This window comes from Bicyclus anynana, chromosome 20, assembly GCF_947172395.1.
Source record: "Bicyclus anynana chromosome 20, ilBicAnyn1.1, whole genome shotgun sequence".
In the NCBI taxonomy this organism is placed as follows: Eukaryota; Metazoa; Arthropoda; class Insecta; order Lepidoptera; family Nymphalidae; genus Bicyclus; species Bicyclus anynana.
The window spans coordinates 1,420,693-1,430,934 of NC_069102.1; positions in this window are offsets into that span (position 1 = coordinate 1,420,693).

A 10,242-nucleotide genomic window follows, 5' to 3' on the forward strand; every position below is an offset into this window, starting at 1 on the left:
CCTAATCACTTTCTTCCACAAAAGTAAATTATACAGTCTAAAAAGTGTGCGACGAACAATGTTAGATTAGGTAAATAGGTAATAAAGTTAAATTAGGTAAGTCTAAACTTACCTAATTTAACTTTATTACCTATTTACCTAATCTAACATTGTTCAAAATAATTACATTTGCTATGTGAACATGCGTATTTGGTGGTATGTTTGTATGTGTATGTGGTTTGTGGGTATGTTTGTTTGTTGAATAATAATCAATTATATCATCCGCAACACATGGAAATTTTTCGGTTTCTTCATATTTCATTTCCTCAAACCATTACGACACACACCGCACCGCAACTTGTTTCTGTAGAGAGTGGGGCGTTAGAAAGGGGTACCGATTGGCTGGCCCGAACGACTTGCGATATAAGGCTCTCGTCGTGCGGTCGGCGTCAGTACGCTACTGGCGTTCGTCCACAGTCCACATTTCTTATTGTGTAATTCTTTATGGGTACTTGGTATAGGCGGGGACTTGAGTAGAAAAGGGGAGCATTGGTTAAACGTAAAGGCGTCTTTAACCCTACACAGTAAGTTCACAAGTGCGTGACTTCACTCAAGATTCTCTGCCATTCTAGGTCTTACTTTAGTTACAGTTTGATTTGTTAATTAAGTTGTAATACCTACTAATATTGTGAATTGTTCCTTTGTTCGACATTAGTTTTCTTATTGTTTGTAAACCACTTCTGAGTCTACTAAATGTATATTATGTATTTCTTCGTAGTATTTTCTCAAACTGTGTCTACTTTCATTTGAATTCATCCAGTAGTTTCGGTGTGACAAATTTTCAAAAATTTTGTTTTTAACATTCTTGCACTTTCCTATTATAGTGTAATAATGTCGTGGTAAAAGTTAAGTTATTCTTAATAAAATAATCAATAAAACTGATACAAAATATTTGTTTAATCCATGTACTGGATACCAAATGGAGCAAGCTTTTCTGAGTTCAAAAGTGTAAACAGAATGCGGTCCTCGGAATATGCACACTCAATACCTCATAGCGCCTGGTCTATAATAATATAAATGTCATCTACTAATATTATAAAAAGGTAAAGTTTATGGTATTGTAGGCGGCAATCTCTACTGAAGGATTTACTGAAACAATTTTGAAAATTCTTTTACCACTATAATTAAGCCACGTTATTTGTGAGTGTTATAGGTAATATTTTGTCTCCGAATTTTCACTGGAACAGGAACTACACGGGTAAAACCGCAAGGCGTTGGCTACAAAGAGACATCGCAAATTTATTTATCGTTTGGGCAAAAATCTAGTACTACAGCCATTCTTGAAGAGTACTGTTTACCAACAAATAAATTAGAAATGAAGTTAGAAAACAAATGTCATTTCACAACTTATTTATTTTTAATTATGTATGGTTTGTTTATAAAATGATATTTAAAATATATTAACCATATCTACTTGTTCTAAGCATATTCATCCAATTTATTTTCATTAATTTAAAATTAAATTAATTATAATTATTAAAAGGTGTGAAATGGCTAGTGATTTATACCCTCATTTTTAATTTATTTGTTGGTAAACAGTACTCATCAAGAAAGGCTGTAGTACAGATTACTAAGTCTGGACAACTTATTTTGACCCATGAGGTGTCATTGAATCTGTTAGAACTATTGTGGTACTGATAAAGGCTATATAAATTTTCAAAATGGCGCCCGTAAATAAGAAAGAGGTGGCAGTGAGTTTGTTTTTTTTCTTAACCTAACAAAATGGGTATCAAATGAAAGGTATCTAGACCATTATAAAAATATATTTGTCATAACACTTATTACTGTTTTAAGTAACATTTTTTAGCAAAAATGTATTCAAGTCAAGAATTACATTGTTTTTACTTAGTTATATTTAAAATAAAAAGTATGTCTTGAAGAAACTAAAAAGTTCAAAAAATAATAAACAAAAACCCGACTGCTTCATCGTAATGAACTGAAAAGAGGAAATCAAGTACCACAATATCTTCTCTTTTTAGTTCATTATGCTTAAGCAGTCGGGTTTTTTGTTTTTAAATTAATATTTTTGGTCTATACCGGGGATCGATAGGCAAAGGGTTAATTTTGGTTTTTTTTCGAATTGAATTGGTCGAAGTTGTTTTGTTAATTATTTTTCTTTCCATTCCCTTTCATATTTTGCTTCTGCTTCTTGTTCTCACTCTGTTCTTCTTCTTCTTCCTCTTCCTCCTCTTCTTCCTCCTCTTCTACTTCTTCACAACCTTCTTCTTGTTCTTCCTCTTCCTCTTCTTCTTCACATCCCTTTTCCTCCTCTTCTTCTTCTTCTTCCTCTTCTTCACATCCCTGTTCCACCTTTTCTTCTTCTTCTTCTTCCTCCTCTTCTTCGCACCCCTCTTCCTCTGATTCTTCTTCTTCCTCTTCTTCTTCACAGCCCTCTTCCTCCTCTTCTTCTTCCTCTTCTTCTTCACACCCCTTTTCCTCCTCCTCTTCTTCTTCTTCCTCCTCTTCTTCACAACCCTTTTCCTCCTCTTCTTCTTCCTCTTCCTCTTCTTCTTCACACCCCTCTTCTTCCTCTTCATCTTCTTCACACACATCTGTACAAGCTTCTTCCAAGTTATCAGGGAACTCTGCTGTATGGAAGTTTCCGGCCACGGGCTCGCTGAGGCTGTAGTTGGCAATCAGCGCGGGTAAATCGAAGCCGAGACGGTCTTCTTCGAAACTGCAATAAAAACGATTCTTAAGTAAATATTAAGATGGAAATCATGGCTATATACTTGTTATATTTTTCTGGCTTCGACCGTGTACTGTCTAGCGATGTAACGTTCTGGTAGGATGTTGTGTAGAAACCGAAAGAGGTATGGATTTTAATTCACCTCCTAAGTTAGCCTACTTCCATGTTAGATTGCATCATCACTTACCATCAGGTGAGCTTGTAGTCAAGGGCTAACTTGTAAAAATTAACAAAAAATATATATCAACATCATCATCATCAACTGAATCATCAACAAATTAAACCAATGAATGTGTATGTAAGAAAAAAGGATTCAGTCCAGGAACGTTCGCTTCGGCCTTCTCCTTCCAACATTTCCATTCATTAATTCACAGTCGCCTTGTAAATTCCCTTTTTGATGGTTTCCTTTCATTCATCCTCTCTACAAGGCATCTAAGCATACCTTTTTAGGTGTTCATGTATGTACACAGCGAAGACATAAGTTTGCCTCCATTTTTAGGGTTCAGTGGTCCAGAAAGAACCCTTATAGTTTCGCCATGTCAATCAGTAGAAATGGACTGAGAATTTTTAAATACTGACGACCTCTCTGTTGCAGACCTCTGGGTTCTCAATACAAAGGTCTTAGGTTCGATTCCCAGCAGCCACTTTAGGATTTTATATTTTCTAAATTAGTTCAGGTCTGTTACCACCCAACGTAAGTTTATCTGTTTCCGTCTTAGACTGCATCATAATTTAATCAGATGTGTTTTGACGGCCTCCGTGGCGCAGTAGATTTACAAGACGTAGGTTCTGGGTTTGATCCCCGGCTGGGCCAATTGAGATTTTATGAATTGGTCCAGGTTTGGTCCTGGTGGGAGGCTTCCGTCATGGTAACACCCTACCAGCAAAGACGTACTGCCAAGCGATTTAGCGTTGTCGTGTAGAAACCGTGGATTTCATGCTACTCCAACAAGTTAGCCCGCTTCCATCTTAGATTACATCATCACTTACCATCAGGTGAGAGCTAACTTGTCATTAAATAACATAAAATTGAAAAATTTTAAAAACCCCCGAATGTCACCATCATGTCAAGTCATCTATATTCTTTTTCAGTGCGCTTTCATTTGAGAACGCACACGAGTATATTTGCAGACATTTGGTTGTTCTTTCCAACTTTCACCCCTAGAACTTTTAAACAGCTCAACCGATTTTCATTAAATATATCTAAGATTACTCGCCCGTAAGTCATCTTTAAACGAAAAAAAAGTAAATTGAAATCGCTTTATCCGTCCGGGAGCTATGGTGTCACACACAGATTGACAGACAGACAGACACGTCAATTATATAACACCCCTCTTTTTGGGGGGGTTAATAAAAAAAATGTAAGCCGTTACAGGATGCCTGGCAGATGTGAAACATCGACATTATTTTGTAAAAGTTAAATAACACTGTATACACTACGGCGTATACACTATAGGTATCCGAGCTCAGTGTAGCGAGAGGGATGGCTTAACGCCGGGTGGAGTGGGAGAGAATCGCACAGTCGATTGCGCATGGAGACGCGTCACCACACCGTACACACTACTGCATATAGACTGTGTACATATATACCATCATATAGCGTGGCGAAGGCTTAGAGTCACACAGCGGGTGATGGAACGAGCTATGTTAGGAGTGTCTCTGCGTGATCGAATCAGAAATGAGGAGATCCGCAAAAGAACCAAAGTCACCGACATAGCTCAACGAGTTGCGAAGCTGAAGTGGCAATAGGCGGGGCACATAGTTCGAAGAGCCGATGGACGTTGGGGTCCCAAAGTGCTGGAATACCCCGCACTAGTAAGCGCAATGTTGGCCGACCCCCCACCAGGTGGACTGACGACATCAAGCGAGTCGCAGGGATTCGCTGGATGCAGATGGCTGAGTATCGTGATGTTTGGAAGTCCCTACAAAAGGCCTGCAGTGGACGTCTATCGGCTGATATGATGATGATGATGATTTGACGTGCGGTTATAGATGTTTCACATCAAAAAACCGATGATGATGACAAAACTTACTTAGGTGCATCTCCGCATGAGGTGTCTATTGGACCTTCCTGCTCGAACAACAGGCTGTAGTACCAGTGGCGTCCAGTGCCGGGTCTAGGCTGCGGTGCCCAGTACTCGGCCGCTACGTATGCTTTGTCCATGTTCAGCTTAAGTATGTTCATGTAGACAGCGAACACGTAAGCCCGCCGACATTTCTCATCCTCGGACGTGTAGAAGTCAAAGTCTGTAAACGAAATGGTAAAGTAATCTGAGAACTGAGGGCCTAGTGGCAGTTTGATACTGTTACTGGCACGTAACGTAAACGCGAATTTCTAAGGAATTGAAACATCATCCGCCATCTAGTGGCACTCCTTCACAACTGTTTCAATTCCATATAAATTTGCTATTTCGTCAACGTGATAGTAACAGTATGAAAATATTGAAAACTCCCACTAGGCACACTGGTCGACATTTAAGGATACGTGTTTGAGGCAAGAGAGATATGAGCTTCTACAGCTCATCTTGATGGGTAAGGTTGCTGGTAGAAGGCCTTGGTCGCAGGCAGTTTCTTGGCTGAGAAACATCAGAGAGTGGACCAGGATAGCGAGCGCCGCACAATTATTTCGCCTCGCGAATGATAGAGACGAGTTCAAGAAACTGACTGCCAACCTTCGCTAGTCAGAGAGGCACCTTAAGAAGAAGAAGTTTGAGGCAAGCTCAAAACTTGTGCCCACCCTCACTAGGCATCTGGCTTTTAGGGCTTTATTTTTGCAAAAAATATCCTTATGCTGGCCGCGAATTTAAACCTTTAAATTATTTTTTTTTACGTGTCTAATGATCATTTAGTTTATTTTGTAAATAAATTAAAATTACCTACTTGTTTATAATAATATTTCAACTACCTACTTACGAGTATATTGACTACCTGAAGCGAAAGCTATTATTTACCTATTATGAAAATAAAAAACGGCCAAGTGCATGTCGGGCCACACGCAGTGAAGGGTTCCGTAGATTAAGTTAGCACCTTAAACCCATAGGTAATGCACATAAATACCGATACCGATACCCCAAGCAATGGGATAGACAATAAAAATTTAACCTCACTTTGCGTGTAGGGAAGGAATCCTATTTTTTTAACTTTATTTTTTATCATTTTATAGGCGTAATTAATATGCTCATACCAAATTTCAGCTTTCTAGTTTTAACAGACATTGAACTATCTTACCGACAACTTTATTTTTTAATTAACAACGGAATTAGGAAGAATTAGGGATTTAGCCTTTGCCGGTAGGGTGGTAACTAGCCCCGGCCAAAGCATCACACCAGCCAGACCTGGACCAATTACGAAAACCTCGATCGGTCCAGTTGGGGATCGAACCTAGGACGTCCGTCTTGTAAATCCACCGCGAATAACACTGCGCCACGGAGGCCGTCAAGCCAATATAGAGATTGGACTCCGGCTTTGGAAGATAGCACATTTCAAAAATTCAGATCCTCCAATTGACCAATTTTTTTATTTCAAGAGACCTTCTATAAAAAGTTAAATTATAAGTTTGTGAAATTATCGTTAAAATGGCTTACCGATCATAACATAAGTGTAATATACTTTGGGCTTCACAGCATACCCCAAAGTTGGTTCATTGATCGATGCGCTTGGGTAGATTGGTTCACCTAAATTTTGCTCTTCTTCGCCAAAGTTAACCTGTAAATGATAAATTTATTAATTAATTTATACTTTATGGTCAGTTTTTTTTTTTTTATCTATAGGTACTAATATTATAAAGCTGAAGAGTTTATTTGTTTGACTGAATGCGGTAATTTCAGGAACTACTGTTCCGATTTGAAAAATTCTTTCAGTGTTAGATAGCCCATTTATCCAGGAAGGCTATATTTTATCCCCGTATTCCAACAGTAACGGGAACCACGCGGGTGAAACCGCGCGGCGTCTACTAGTTTATCAATAATCCTTTAGCGATCCTTGGTGATGTCCAAAGGTATCGTCGAATTATGTGCCATTTCCATTTCAGTTTAAGCGACTCGTCGAGCTAAGTCGGTGATTGTGGTTTTTCTGTGGATCTCCCCATTTCTAATTCGATCCTTCCTTCCTTATCCTTATCAACCCATATTCGGCTCACTGCTGAGCAGCCAACAGTCCAGCACAATGCGGATTGGCAGACTTCACACACGCAGAGAATTAAGAAAATTCCCTGATATGCAGATTACCTCACGGTGTTTTTCCTTCACCGTTTGAGACACGTGATATTTACTTTCTTAAAATGCACACAACTGAAAAGTTGGAGGTGCATGCTCCGGACCCTCACCCACCGGCATCGAAGGCAGGGGTCATATCCTCTGGGCTATCACGGCTAATTCGATCACACAGAGATAATCCGAGCCTAGTTTAATGTGACGGGTATCATCTTGTGGTAATCATCTTGTGGTACTATCATCTTGTGGTAGAAGAAACACCAGCAGATCCCAGGACTTGTGCCCTTGGGTGTAGGTTTAAGGGATCCCTTTAGAATCCATTAACATTCACCTCCCCTGCCTGATATGTTCCATGCCCACACAATTTATGATTAATAATTACACCACAAACCAATATTGCTAATCACTAATGTGACTAGCAGAGTGACGGCGTTCACGCTGCCTAACAAAGAACTGAACTCTAATCATCATGTTTTATACCCACACTAAATTTATATTCAATAATTACACCACAAAACATTATTGCACAAAATTACTAAAGTGACTAGCAGCGTGACGGCGTTCACGCTGCCTAACAAAGAACTGGACTCAAATCATCAATTACTCTTTTTTTCGCTCGTTTTATCGCTCGCTGAGTGAGTCTGAGCCTTTATCTAAAAGTCGATAGTTAGCGACAGTTGTAAAAACAATACTTACTGTAAGGATTTCATTTGGTGGAGGTATATCAATTTTCTCAGAGAAACCAGCTTCATCGAAAGCGGCAGCAACCCTGCTTTTCTTACTCTTGGGTTTTGGTTTCGGATTTTTGTTGATCTTTGGTGCTCCCTGCACCAGTAATGCTAGCGCCGCCACTACTACATATACCAGTATCAGTTTCATCCTGGTGCCGATGCCACTTCACTGAAGTTATAAAAAATTAACATTTCTCATTCATCTGTTATAATAATTTTAGTAGCAGAGCTACGTTGTCAAACTATTGTACTATGCCACAAACTTTTTTAATCCGATGGCCAAAATTAGAAACAACATTGCGGGGTTCGCTATTTTGCAAAACTTCTATATCCATCTATACTTATAATAAAACTGTAGCAGGTCCGATTCTGTACATCTAATTACATATAACTAGCGGATACCCGCGACTTCGTCGGCGTGGAATTTAGTTTTTCACAAATCCCTCGGAAACCATGGATTTTTCCGGGATAAAAAGTAGTATTTATGTTAATCCAGGCCTAGTAAAAATGTTAAAGTAGTATTTATGTAAACCCATTAATATATCTTAATACCAAATTTCAACTAATTCGGTTCAGTAGTTGAGGCGTGAAAGAGTAACAAACATTCATATCATCAAAATCATCAGTTTTCCCAAATCTCGGGAAGCCATGGATTTTTCCAGGATAAAAAGTTGCCTATGTGTTAATCCAGAGTAAAATCTATTTCCATTCCAAATTTCAGCTAAATCGCTTCAGTAGTAGCCGCGTTATAGAGTAACAAACATCCAAACATCCATACAAACTTTCGCGTTTACAATAGGAAGTAGGATTCAAAGCAAAGGTGACTGACTGACATAGTGATCTATCAACGCACAGCTCAAACCACTGAACGGATTGGGCTGAAATTTGGCATGCAGGTAGGTGATAAGACGTAGGCATCCGCAAAGAAAGAATTTTGATCAATTCTACCCCCAATGGAATAAACGTTTGTATGAAACTTAGTCAACTTTGCAGCGATTTGGCTGAAATTTAGAATGAAAATAGATTTTACTCTTTATTAACACATAAGCTACTTTGATTCTTGAAAAATCCATGGTTCTTGATTTGTGAAAAACTGAATTCCACGCGGATAAAATCGCGGGCGTCCGCTAGTTGAAAATATTTTTAACTTTATTTTCGAGGACATTATATAATCGATAATGAATATTACTTTAATGTTTTGTATGTCAGTCCGTATTTAACCCAGATAAGCCCATTGTTGACCGGGCATCACGCTGAAACTACTGAATAAATTTAAATGAAACTTGGGACGATTTAATCAAACTCATTGTTTGTTTAACTTCAAACGATATACTTCAAAATACGTCTATAATACTATAGACGTATTTGAAGTTTATCGTTTAGCGCCAAACTTCGTCCGCTCTGAACACGAGGCTGCGCAGGCCCCCTAGCCAAGTGGCAATTCGATTCTATTTCTACGATCGCTAACGCTTCGAAAACTAGAAAATGTATGGGAAAGACAGATCTTGATCACGTGACCTGTAGATAGCAAATGTCATTCCCATACATTTTTCGAAGCGTTAGCGATCGTAGAAAGAGAATCGACGTGCTACTTGGCTAGGGGGACAGTATACGAATATCTCAGCCATAGTAGATGCGAGGCAACGTGTTGCAACGTCAGAACGGACAAGAAGTTTGGCGCGTACTATACCACCATCACCCTCTTACCTGTAACTCGACTGTCCCAATGAAAAATAATTTAATATTCACACTTTTTATACCACGTTTAATTACTTGATATGAAATGTGTCTGAAGGTTTTTTATTGGTTAATGTTAATTTTTTCTATCAGCCAAACAACACTTATGGCTTATTGAAAAACATTTGCATTCGAAATATCAGGAGGACAAGCGAAAGTCTAGACTTTAATAACAATAATTATAACATGAATTTCAATTTTCATAAAATAAACTTAAGTATATATGATTATGGACATATGATTACGTGTCTCAAACGGCGAAGGAAAAACATCGTAAAGGAAACCTGCATATCACACAATTTTCTTAATTCTCTGCGTGTGTGAAGTCTGCCAATCCGCATTGGGCCAGCGTGGTGAACTATTGGCCTAACCCCTCTCATTCTAAGAGGAGACTCGAGCTCAGCAGTGAGCCTAATATGGGTTGATAATGATGATGATGATGATATGTAAGGCACGGGAATAAAACATAACCTATGTCACTCAGAAATAACGAACATAACCTATGTCACTCAGAAATAACGTGGCTTTCTAGTGATAAAAGAATTTTCAAAATTGGTTAAGTAGATCTAAAGATCTGATCGAATCCGAGACTTGGGCGCTGACTATTACCTGACCTTATTAGAAGGCACAAAGTCACTCAACGGGCGATGGAGCCAGCTATGCTCGGAGTTTCTCTGCGTGATCGAATCAGGAATGAGGAGATCCGCAGACGAACCAAAGTCACTGATATAGCTCAGCGAGTCGCGAAGCTGAAGTGGCAATGGGTAGGCCATATAGTTCGAAGAGCCGATGGACGTTGGGGTCCCAAGGTGCTGGAATGGCGACCCCGCACCGT